This window comes from Pinus tabuliformis, chromosome X (genome assembly GCF_031772625.1).
Source record: "Pinus tabuliformis cultivar Carrire ecotype Pingquan chromosome X, CPIR1, whole genome shotgun sequence".
Taxonomy (NCBI): Eukaryota; Viridiplantae; Streptophyta; class Pinopsida; order Pinales; family Pinaceae; genus Pinus; species Pinus tabuliformis.
This window is the reverse complement of record NC_142308.1, coordinates 83,234,515-83,245,839: the sequence shown is the minus strand read 5'-3', so window position 1 is coordinate 83,245,839 and position 11,325 is coordinate 83,234,515.

The following is an 11,325-nucleotide window of genomic DNA, read 5'->3' as shown; positions in this document are numbered from 1 at the left end:
TTAGAAATGTTTTGATGTTTATTATGGATATACATAAACCATATTGAAATATTTCACTTGACATGACCATTGAAATATCATATTTATGGACTACATTCTCCACACTAAAATATTTTTTTATTAGTGATATATTTTTAAATACACATTGAATTTTTTATTATTATTAATATTTTTTTAATTTAACATATTAATGTTAAATTAAGAATTGAATAAATTACACATCTTTTCTTGCTCTTCCATGAGCAAGTAATTGTTTTATTCTCTTTGAATTACTTCTTCTTTGTGGGCACTGAATATTTTATTATAATCAACATCAATATATATATATATATATATATTTTTATTATTTTTTATAGATATATATGAAGTTGATATGAAATAAATTAGTGAATATGTATATTCAAATAGTTTATTTGACTTATATATTGAAATAATTTTATAAAATATAAAATTATATATCTTCCTCTTATATATATGATTTTTTTTTTACTTGTGTTATTTTATCTTTGTAAAGTTGATATAAAATTATATTGTTTCACATGGACATCAAAATATTTTATTTATGATAGATATGAAATATTTTTATCTTTTTTCATTTATATTGAATTATAATATTTATAAAAAATAAAAGACACATAATTTATATTCGGCTGAGATATTTATTGAGATATTCACAATAAATAGAGAGAACACAATGAAAATAAAATTATTCATGTTTTATGATATTTTTAATTAAAATTTACTATATATATGAAAATATACCTCCCAATCCATCATACCAAATATTGAAAATTTATATTAAATTTAATTACTTAAAAAATGTTAAATAATTAATCGTGTTATAAATATTATTAATTTAAAATAAGATTCCCCAATTTTACTTTTCTAATGAATATTATTTAGCAACTACGTTAATGCTGTTATTTTTTATGTTAATAGATTAATAAAAAACAAATTTTAGCTTTTCAAACAAAGTAATAAAATGAAAATGATTTTAAGATATATATATATATATATTTTTAAGCAATCATAATCATTTAAAAATATATTTAAATAGAAATTAAATTAATATATAAAATTCTATAAATAGAAATTATAGCCATTGCTGCTCGTGATTCTGTTGTTGAAGTAACCCCGATTAACCTTGCTCCGCGAGTATTTCTGTATGAATCGTTTGTGAAATCTAAAATAATCTGGTCATTTCATTTAATATTTAGTCTGTCTGTTAAAAATTTAATGGACAGTTGGGTGGACCTTGGTGGGCTGTGAGGTTGGGTCGGCGAGACTCGACAACAGCGAACTTTAGCGGTGCAAACACTAACATTCCGCCTCCCACTTCCAATATTAGCAAACTAATTTCATTATTCCAATCACAGGGCCTCTCCAAAAAGGAAATGGTCACACTAGCTGGTAATCATAATATTGTTTTTATTTTTCAGTTATGATATTAATTTTCAGAACTAGTATATTATTTTTTCATTTATGATATTTAGATGAAGATGCATCTTTTCAAAAAACAAAGATACAATTAATCATAAAAGAGCATGAAGAATTAATGACTGTAGATCAGTGTATATTTTGATGGCTGGTTTTGAGTTGATGTGAAAATATATTCAATCTACAGATGGTCATACTATAGGGCAAGCAGGGTGCGTAAGTTTTAGACGCCATATTTACAACGACACAGATATAGAATACTCAACTTTGTTGCGTTCGAGGTGTGCAAGGACCACCGGCTCTGGAGACAGCAACCTGTCGCCGTATGATTATGTACTGACTCCCAGTGTTTTTGATAACAAGCACTACATCAATCTGAAATGCAATTAACTATAAGAAAATAAGATTTAATTACCTTCAAGGATTAGCCCAAGCCCATATCATTAAGATGGGGCCTTGTCAGATGGGACGTTACAGGATCAATTTCTCAAAGTTTTTGGGGTCAAGTCTTGTAGTGGGTTGTGGGATTTCCGTTGACCAAAAATATCTGTGAATCATGCGAAAAAAAAAAAATTACAGTACATCAGTGTATATATATATTGATAGCTGGTGTTAGGTTGTTACCGGAATCATCTGCCTGAGCAATTGGAAGCCGAAGTTACCATTAACAAATTTATAATTTATAAGATTCAAGGGCAACGTCTAAACGCTAATTTAATTGTCTAATTCTGGTGGGAAACCTGCAACTGATGGATTTTCATTTTCTACCTGATACATTATTTGGTATGCAATTTTGACCATCTTGGTCAGCTTAAAAATCTCCAAAATCCTCGAGGTGTAATAAGTTATAATGAATGGAAATTCTGAAGTGTCGAAGGAATTCGTCATCGGAAAATTCATGAAAACATGTAGGTCGTTCCTAGAAGTAGGTTTACGCTGTTTTACTCACACTTCGAGAATTGTCAAAATTTAGTCCACCCCATTTTCTCAAGAAATCTTTATGGACGGTTGAAGATAAAAGTGGGTAAGAAGCAGGAATTGATGGGCTTAAGAATTAAGAAGCTAAAAGTAATATTAAAAATTAAATTTAAAAATATAATTTTATGTTGCAGGGTTATATTTATTCAAATTTTTTCTCATAAACCAAGTATATTAGAGAAAAGTAAACTGTTTATATATTTATAAAAAAATATATATATATATTAATTTTTAAATATTTTTTCGAAATTTTATTGTTTGTTCTTTTGCTTTAAAATATGTAAAAATTTAATTGAATGAAAGAAAATAAAATTGTGAATATATATAAAAATATTCACAAACATTTTATATCTTGCACACAGTCAAGATTTACAAATATTCATTCTTCACATTTTTCTTTTTTTTTTAAATTTAATAAATAATTAAATAATAATTAAATAAATTTTATTATGATTAACAAAGAGCCACTGCCTTGGCGGTAGTCCCTGCCGGGGTCTGCAGGGAACTTAAAAGACGTGACAACTTTGCAGAAACTATATTTAACTTTGTCTTTGGATGAATGGTTATATAATCCAGTTAAAAGAAAAGAGATTCAAATACTAGTATTTACTTCCAATTACTAACTCTACTAACATCACTGAAAATAAGAGAAGAGGGGTTGCCTTCCATCATAATACATCTCATCTGGCAAAATAATAATTGATAGAGGTAACATGGTCAACTAATGGATTAATGGGCGGTCAACGATCTATCGATCGCTATAGTCGATGTACATGAAAACACAACTGCACGCGCTTCATCTGTTTCAGCACCTGATCATCCTACAGAAGAGGTTTCATCAAACACCCTGCGATGAGCGGAGTCATTTCCCCATACATGCAAGACTTTTCATTTGGGTTTTGTATTATGAGATTTGTCTTAATTTTCTATGGGGGAATTTATCTTTTGAAATGCTCACAATTTAGTTGTTGCGCCGATATTTTACTGTAACGTAACAGAGTAAACGGTTTCGCAAACACAAGCAGCAACCGTGTTACTATTGTCATGTTCCTGCATAAACCATTGCCTTGAAACAGTCAAAGATCTTTTTAGTCAATGATATGTAAAGATAATTATTTTAGAACATTTATGATAAATTTCATCTGAGCTGTTCAGTCCCTTCTTGTAGCATTGGACGCAAACACAAGCAGCAACCGTGTTACTATTGGCATGTTCCTGCATAAACCATTGCCTTGACAAAGATCTTTTTAGTCAATGATATGTAAAGATAATGATTATTTTAGAAAATTTATGATAAATTTCATCTGAGATGTTCAGTCCCTTCCTGTAGCATTGGACGCATCATTGAATTGAATTACCTAAGACGTTTCTCTTGAAAATAATGCATAATCGAGTTAATTTTGAGTGAATTTTGATTTATGTATGGTTACTTATGAGTAGGAATTCAAAATTAGATTCAGCTAATTAGTTTAAATTACAATGAAATGACAATTGCCATGGTAGTAGAATGTGACACAATTTCTATAGCTGTAAAAATCTTGAGAGATATATATTGATTTGCCTGATTGTTTTATGGAGATGACCAGTAAGAATAAGAAAGAAATTGTTTGGTTTTTTTTTTATTATTATTTATATATGTTTTTCACTTCAATGTTTGTAAGGTGTGTTTCTCAACTATGTCTAACTAATGGATTAATAGGCGGTCAACGATCTATCGATGGCTATAGTCCAGGCAGGGACTAATAAGAGGAATATATTATTGCATTCTATTCTTCTACAAAGTATTGGTTTTCAATAACTTTCAAAATTTTCCCATTTCAAAATGTTAAAATTTAATAAATAATTACATAGATTTTATCAAGAATAATAGGAGAAATATATTGTTACACTGCATTTTTTTACGAAGTGTTAATTTGCAATAACTTTGACTTATAATCTGGTAGGAGTCGTTATCATTAATAAAAATATTATTAATTAATTAACAGCCACGCACATCAATAAATGTGGTAGATATATGTAGATAGGTGTATATCAATCACATGCACAACCATATTACTAAATGTGGTTGGAAAACAACAATAGTGGTTAATGGTATAGATATAATATTATTAGAATATTAATATTAATATTGATAAATTTATAATAGTAAAAATAGTAATAATATTACAAAAATAACTATTATCATAAAAATATTAGTATTTTTAATTTTGTATTAAATATTGCTAATCATATTAAATATTCAATATTGTTAATTTTTATATTTGGTTTATCATGGTTGATTTTCATATTGAGACAATATTTGTCACAATGTGGCCTTGGATCATGGTTGATCATGATTCACCATGGTTGACAATGGTTGACCATGGTTGATTTTCATATTGAAACAATATTTGTCACAATTGTGACGTTGGACCATGGTTGACAATGTGATTAATTCTAAAACCATAAATCCAAGGGATTAATATTATAAACCTAAGGTATATAAACCCTAAGATAAATATTATAAACCCTAAAATAAACATGGTTGACCATGATTATAAACACATGGGATTTATATTAAATCCTATGAATAATATTATACCCTAGGAATATAAAACCTTAGATTAATAACCCAAGTGGATTGATATTATAAACCCAAGGAAATAATAGAACCAAGGGATCAATACCAAAATCCCAAGGGACTAATATTAAACCCAAGGGATAAATATTATAAACACTAAAATAAACATGGTTGACGATGATTGACAATGATTATAAACACAAGGGATTTATATTAAACCATAGGATTTATATTATAAAACTTATGAATAATACTATACCTTGGGAATACAAGCCCTTAGATTAATAAACCCAAGGGATTTATATTAAAAACCCAAGGGATTAATTCTAAAACCCCAAGGTATTACAAACTCAATGCAATAATATTAAACCCAATGGATTAATATTATAAAACCAAGGTATATAAATTGAAAGATAAATATTATAAACCCTAAAATAAGCATTATTGACCGTAGTTTACCATGGTTCATTTTCATATTGAGAAAATCTTTGTCACAATGTGATGTTGGACCATGATTAACCATGGTTGAGCATAATTGATTTTCAAATCGAGACAACCTTTGTCATAATGTGACGTTTGACCATGGTTCATTTTTAGATTGAGAAAAATATTAGTCACAATGTGACGTTGGACCATGGCTAAGCATGATTATAATCCCAAGGGAGTGTGAATTAGTTGATGAGGCCAAGTTGGGCCTTGTAGTGGAAAGAATGAAATTATAGGTCGATCTGCGAGATGGGGTAGTGGAGAAATTTTTCCAGAGCTTTGCCAGTGTTTGGAATGTAGATTATTGTACTCTACATATTTTCTAAAGAATAGTAAAACAAACCCTCATATGTTGCACCAGTTTTCCCTTCGAGGCTTTTGTAGGGACTTTTAGTGCAAAATAATAGTGTCAAATTTGTATGTGTGCGCATCTATTTCTCAATTCCTCATTTTACTTCCACTGCGTTTTTTTATTTGTGAAGAATGCATCAATGAATTATTTTATATTTTTCCATAAACAAATAAATTGTTAATCAGTTAAGAGAATAATATCTAGTTGGTGTGTTCTAGGAAATATCAAACCTTGCAAATTTCTTTGACTTGTATTAATTTTTTAAAATGTGTTAAGGAAAATATTCACATGTATAGTGATCGATTTTCCTTGCATTAATGTTTTAAAAATGTGTTGAGAAAAATCTTAACATGCAAAGGAAATGGTGTCCATAAAGCTCTAGAAGGGTCCACAATGAGTTGATTGTTTTGATTTTCTATGTATTTTCAAGCAAATATAGAGCCCTAATTTGATCCATGAGGTTTTATTATGATTCCTTGAATTTGATCTGAAATGATATACAATGGATCTCATTGTGAATCTCTTAGCCTAATATATCATGCTTTCATTTGAGTGGAGGAAGAGACTTGTACCCAATCTCCAGACTTATTTGATTTAAATATAAATTAATGTAATTATATAAATTAAATGGATGGCAAATTTTGAGAGGCATCAATCCATCATAAGTATCAAAATACTTATCTCATTATATATATTATATTTCCTACATAAAAAAAGCATAGTCTACTTATGCTATGTTTTGACTTTTCCAGTAGCCAGTTTCTTTTAAATTCTCTAGGAGCATGTGGACCACATCCCTAGGTCCCTTTGTCCTCCTTCATCTCCATTTTCACTATGTCTCCATCTCTGTCACTATGTAGCTTCATCCTTAACTCTCCTCCTCTCTATTTTGTTGATCCATGCCACCCTCCACATGCTCCAAGTATGGCATCATACATATAGGTACCCAATCCGCAATTATTCTGAGAGAAGAAGAAAGCACAACTTTGTAGATTGTTGAGCAGGGAAGGTTATGTTAAACTCAGAGTTTTTCGCTTGAATTCATGATGAAGCATTGGTGGGTTCAACCCTCCAAAACTCCTATTGCATACATTATGATAATTTGTCATATAATTTGAAATGTGGCAATATCTTGGCTCTCTGTCATTCTAGTAGTTCTATTGTTGGTTGTGTATTTTGGCGGCTCAGTAGTTCCTGTTGGGTTTTCATGTTCACAAGTCCTCTGAAAATTATTTCTATAATAGATGGTAACAATAGGAATACGCTTCTCTTTCCCCTAAATTTTATGCATGACCCACTTCATATCATCTAAAAAGGAGCCGAGAAGTGAAACATTCAGACATGGTTTTGAAAGAGGAAATCAAAATTTAAAGTAAGGCATCACAATGATATAAATCACTCCATTCTCTCTTTTTCCTTCTAGGAGTGTGATGCCTTACTCTAACCACTATAAAAATAGTGAATTAGTATGTCAAAGTAAAAGGTTATAATGGTCATTTAATTATAATTAAAGTTGAAAATATACAACGAAAGAAATTAAAACTCCCTTCTCATATATATTCCACATTATTAAATTAGTATTTTTAATTTTATAAAATTGGATTCTCTTATAAGCAATATTACACATTATTCAATAAATTTTTTAAAATTTATAAGGTTTCAAAAAGATTGTAATATTCTTTCCCATTAAAATTTTAGGAATTTGTCCCTAAACCTTAGGAATTAGGGGAGCTAATCATGATCACTAATAAACTGGAACTTAGACATTCAGAAAATCTAAGATAATTCATTTTCTGATATACTTTGCTGATTTTTTTAGCGATTAAGGATGCTTGGCAACTTCATCATCTTTCATTCTACGTGATGTATATAACATTTATATGATAGGATTTCTCGTACATAATATGCACATTATCCAACTTCATCATCTTTCATTCTACGTGATGTATATAACATTTATATGATAGGATTTCTCGTACATAATATGCACATTATATTTACATCATAGGATGTTATTGTTGACATTTGGAAATAATTAATTAGAATAATTCAATGCATTTCCGATTTTCTAAAATTTATTTGAGTAATTTACTTTAAGTTGTAAATTTTAAATACTTTCAAAACCTAATTTTAAAGAAATGAAAAGTATTAATATGGAATAAAATACTAACATATAAATAAATTACATAGCTTCTAGCATCAAATAAGTAACACGCAAAAACAATTAAAAAAGAATGACACTAAAACTACCAACCAATAAGGGATGATGTTATCACAACAATAAAATATGTTTATCCCTTCCACCCTGAAGGAGTATAATGAAATACATTTTAGAGCATATATATGATTGAAAAAACGAATTAACATAATTTAATATTTTATTGATGTAATCAAGTACTACATAAATAACAACCACAAAGAAAACATCGATAAAGCATGAGATTAAAGTTATTTCAGTCAAAAACCCATTGCGTATCCATTTAGAGTATATTTAATGGTCTATTTCTATTGTATAGATTCAATAAAACCTTGCCATACCCTAAAGTCCATATTTGCAACTAGTATATGGTGTCCATCAGTAGGCACAAAAGAAGAGTATAATTATATGAAAATTCATTTCTCAGTGTTGATTAAGAAAATATAATTGCTCGGAGGGCCTTACATTGAACTGGGAGTTATATGTAGATAGGAACCTAACAAGCTTATGTAATATGTACCGTTCAAGTATTTACACATCTTAAGTTTGTTATAAAAATTTGGATATTTCGATATATTTCTGGTTTGGAATTCAAACATTTTTCAGAAACAATATTTGGAACTTCATCAATACCCTAACTTACCATTCAATATTCAATTAAGAGCAGTGGACAAAAAACTTCAACATACTTCATTTGAAGACATGATGCAAGCACATACTATTAAACAACCTATTGTGTCGAGACTCCAGTTATTCTCAAAATAGAATGCATATCATACAAAAAAAACTAACTTCTTTATGAGATACAAGAAGTTGCAACAAGAAAAACCCATGAGTGGAAACAAAAAAAATATTTCTGCTTAACAAGCACATGGTCTTGAGCTATGATACATACAACACATGATTTATGAGAATGCAACCCAAATTTAAGCATAGATTGTGTTATGGGCCATGGTATTCTACTGATAGAAAGGTCATGTTTTCCCATTCTACCATTCTGACAACTTATTAATTTCTCCAAAAAAATACCATCTCAGCTGTAGCTCAGGGGGTATATGCTAATAACAATTAATAAACTCTTCTTCTTAGTAGGTCTTCTTTTCGTTTATGTATCAACCAATTCAACAATCCACCTCTCATTTTGTAGGAAATGTTATTGAGGAAACAAATTTTACATCCAAACAAGTAGATTACTTGTTGATGCTACCCCTTTCTGACCCTTGTGCTTCTATCTATTGCATACCCATTTGCAAGTAAGTATGCATAAAGAAGATTATTCCATGTGTTTGGTACCCTAGGTATACACCAATGGTTGCAATATTTCCTGTACATTGGGGATGGTCCATGTCCTTCCCCTAAATAATAAAATGAGGCATGATCATCCTTCCTTAATATACTCTAAATGGATATGCAATAGGTTTTTGGCTTAAATAACTTTAATCTCGTGCTTTGTGGATGTTTTCTTTGTGATTATTATTCATGTAGTTTATTACAACAATAAGATACTCAATGATGTTAATGCTTCCTTTTAATCACAGATATGCCCTGAAATGTATTTTGTTATACTCTTTCAAAGTAGAAGGGATAAGCGTATTCTATTGTTGTGATAAGATCGTCCCTCACTAATATTTGTTGGTATTTTTGGTGTCATTTTTTGTGAATGCTTTTTCCTTACTTATTTGATGTTAAATGCTATGTTATTTATCTATGTGTTAGGATTTTGTTCCATATTAATATTTTTCATTTCACTAAACTTAAGTTTTGAAAGTATTTACAATTTACAACTTAAAATAAACTACTTGAATAAATGTTAGAAAATAGGAAATGCATCGAATTATCATAACTAATTAATTTCAAATTTCAAAAATAACATCTTATCATGTAAATATAATGTGCAAGTTATCTACAAGAAATCGTATCATATAAATGTTATATGCATCACATAGAAGAGAAAGAAAATGAAGTTGCAAAGCATATGGATAACTAAAAAAATCAACAAATGATTTTACAAAATAAATTATCTTAGATATCTTCCATATCTAAGCTCCAATTTATTAGTGATCATGATTAGATCCTTTAATTCCTAATGTTTAGTGAAAATTTCCTAAAGTGTTAGGTCCCTATAATACTAGTGTATCCCTGTTATTGTTATTCTTAGTGTAGCCTCCTATTGTTATTGTTGTGCCCCTACATTATTATTGTTATGTAGGCTCTGATTATATTATGACCCCTTAGACTCCTATATATACCAAGGAGGTGTTTTCATTTTTATCATCTAAGAATGTTAATTTTTGTGGTATAAAAGGAGGTTTCCCCCTCAAATAGCCTATTTCTCGAGTCTTTGATCTATATTTTCTTCTATTTTGTGATTTGGTTGCATAACATTTGATATCAAAGCTTTGGACTCTAGGGCTTCACTGCTTCAAACATGTCATCTTCGTCTTTTCGATAAAGGCTTTTTTTGTTAGGCTTCAAAAATTAAAATTTTGTCCACCTTGAACTTAAATATAGATGAACTTTGTGTAGAAAATTTAGATCTTGGTTCACTATATTTTCTAAGATATGGTTTGAAGAAGTTAGGAATTTTGTAGGCTCTAGAATTCAATCTCAAACATGTGACCTAGGGAAAATATTCATAACTTTTGCTCTAAACATCATATTTGAATTTCATAAAAAATTACTAAACTTTCATAGAATGTAGTTTTTCATTTATCATTTTTAGGGTCGAAGTTCAAAATAGTGGCATGTGGCACTTTGTACACTTTTTATTTACTGAAACAGTCTATAATCAAGTCATCACAAGATATTGATAAAACTTTATCTTGAAGAATCCAATCTTGGTTGGACTTGTGGCATTATAAATAAGACTCATAGGGATACCATAGCATGCAATTTTATACCTTGGAGATCTGAAATTACAGAGATACAACAGTTTCAATATCTAGCTCCACAAAACAAGCCAAAAGGTGAGTATATTTTTTTAATTTGCAATTCTTTTCACTAGTATAAAATGACTAAAATCTGCATATAAACGATTATTTTTTGGTCGGTGACCAATAGTAGCTAATTTACAGTATCTTATAACGCGACCAAATTTTAGTTGTTTTTAGCTTAGTCATTAATTGGTTATCTCAATTTTATTGTCTAGTAATATATTTAGTCATTAATTTAGACATTAATTTAGTCATTGATTTGGTCATTAATTTAGTCATTGATTTGGTCATTAATTGTCACAATTAATGACTAAATATACAACAAATATATTACTAAAAGATCACCCGAAAAAACCAATTAATGGCCTAATAAATATGACCA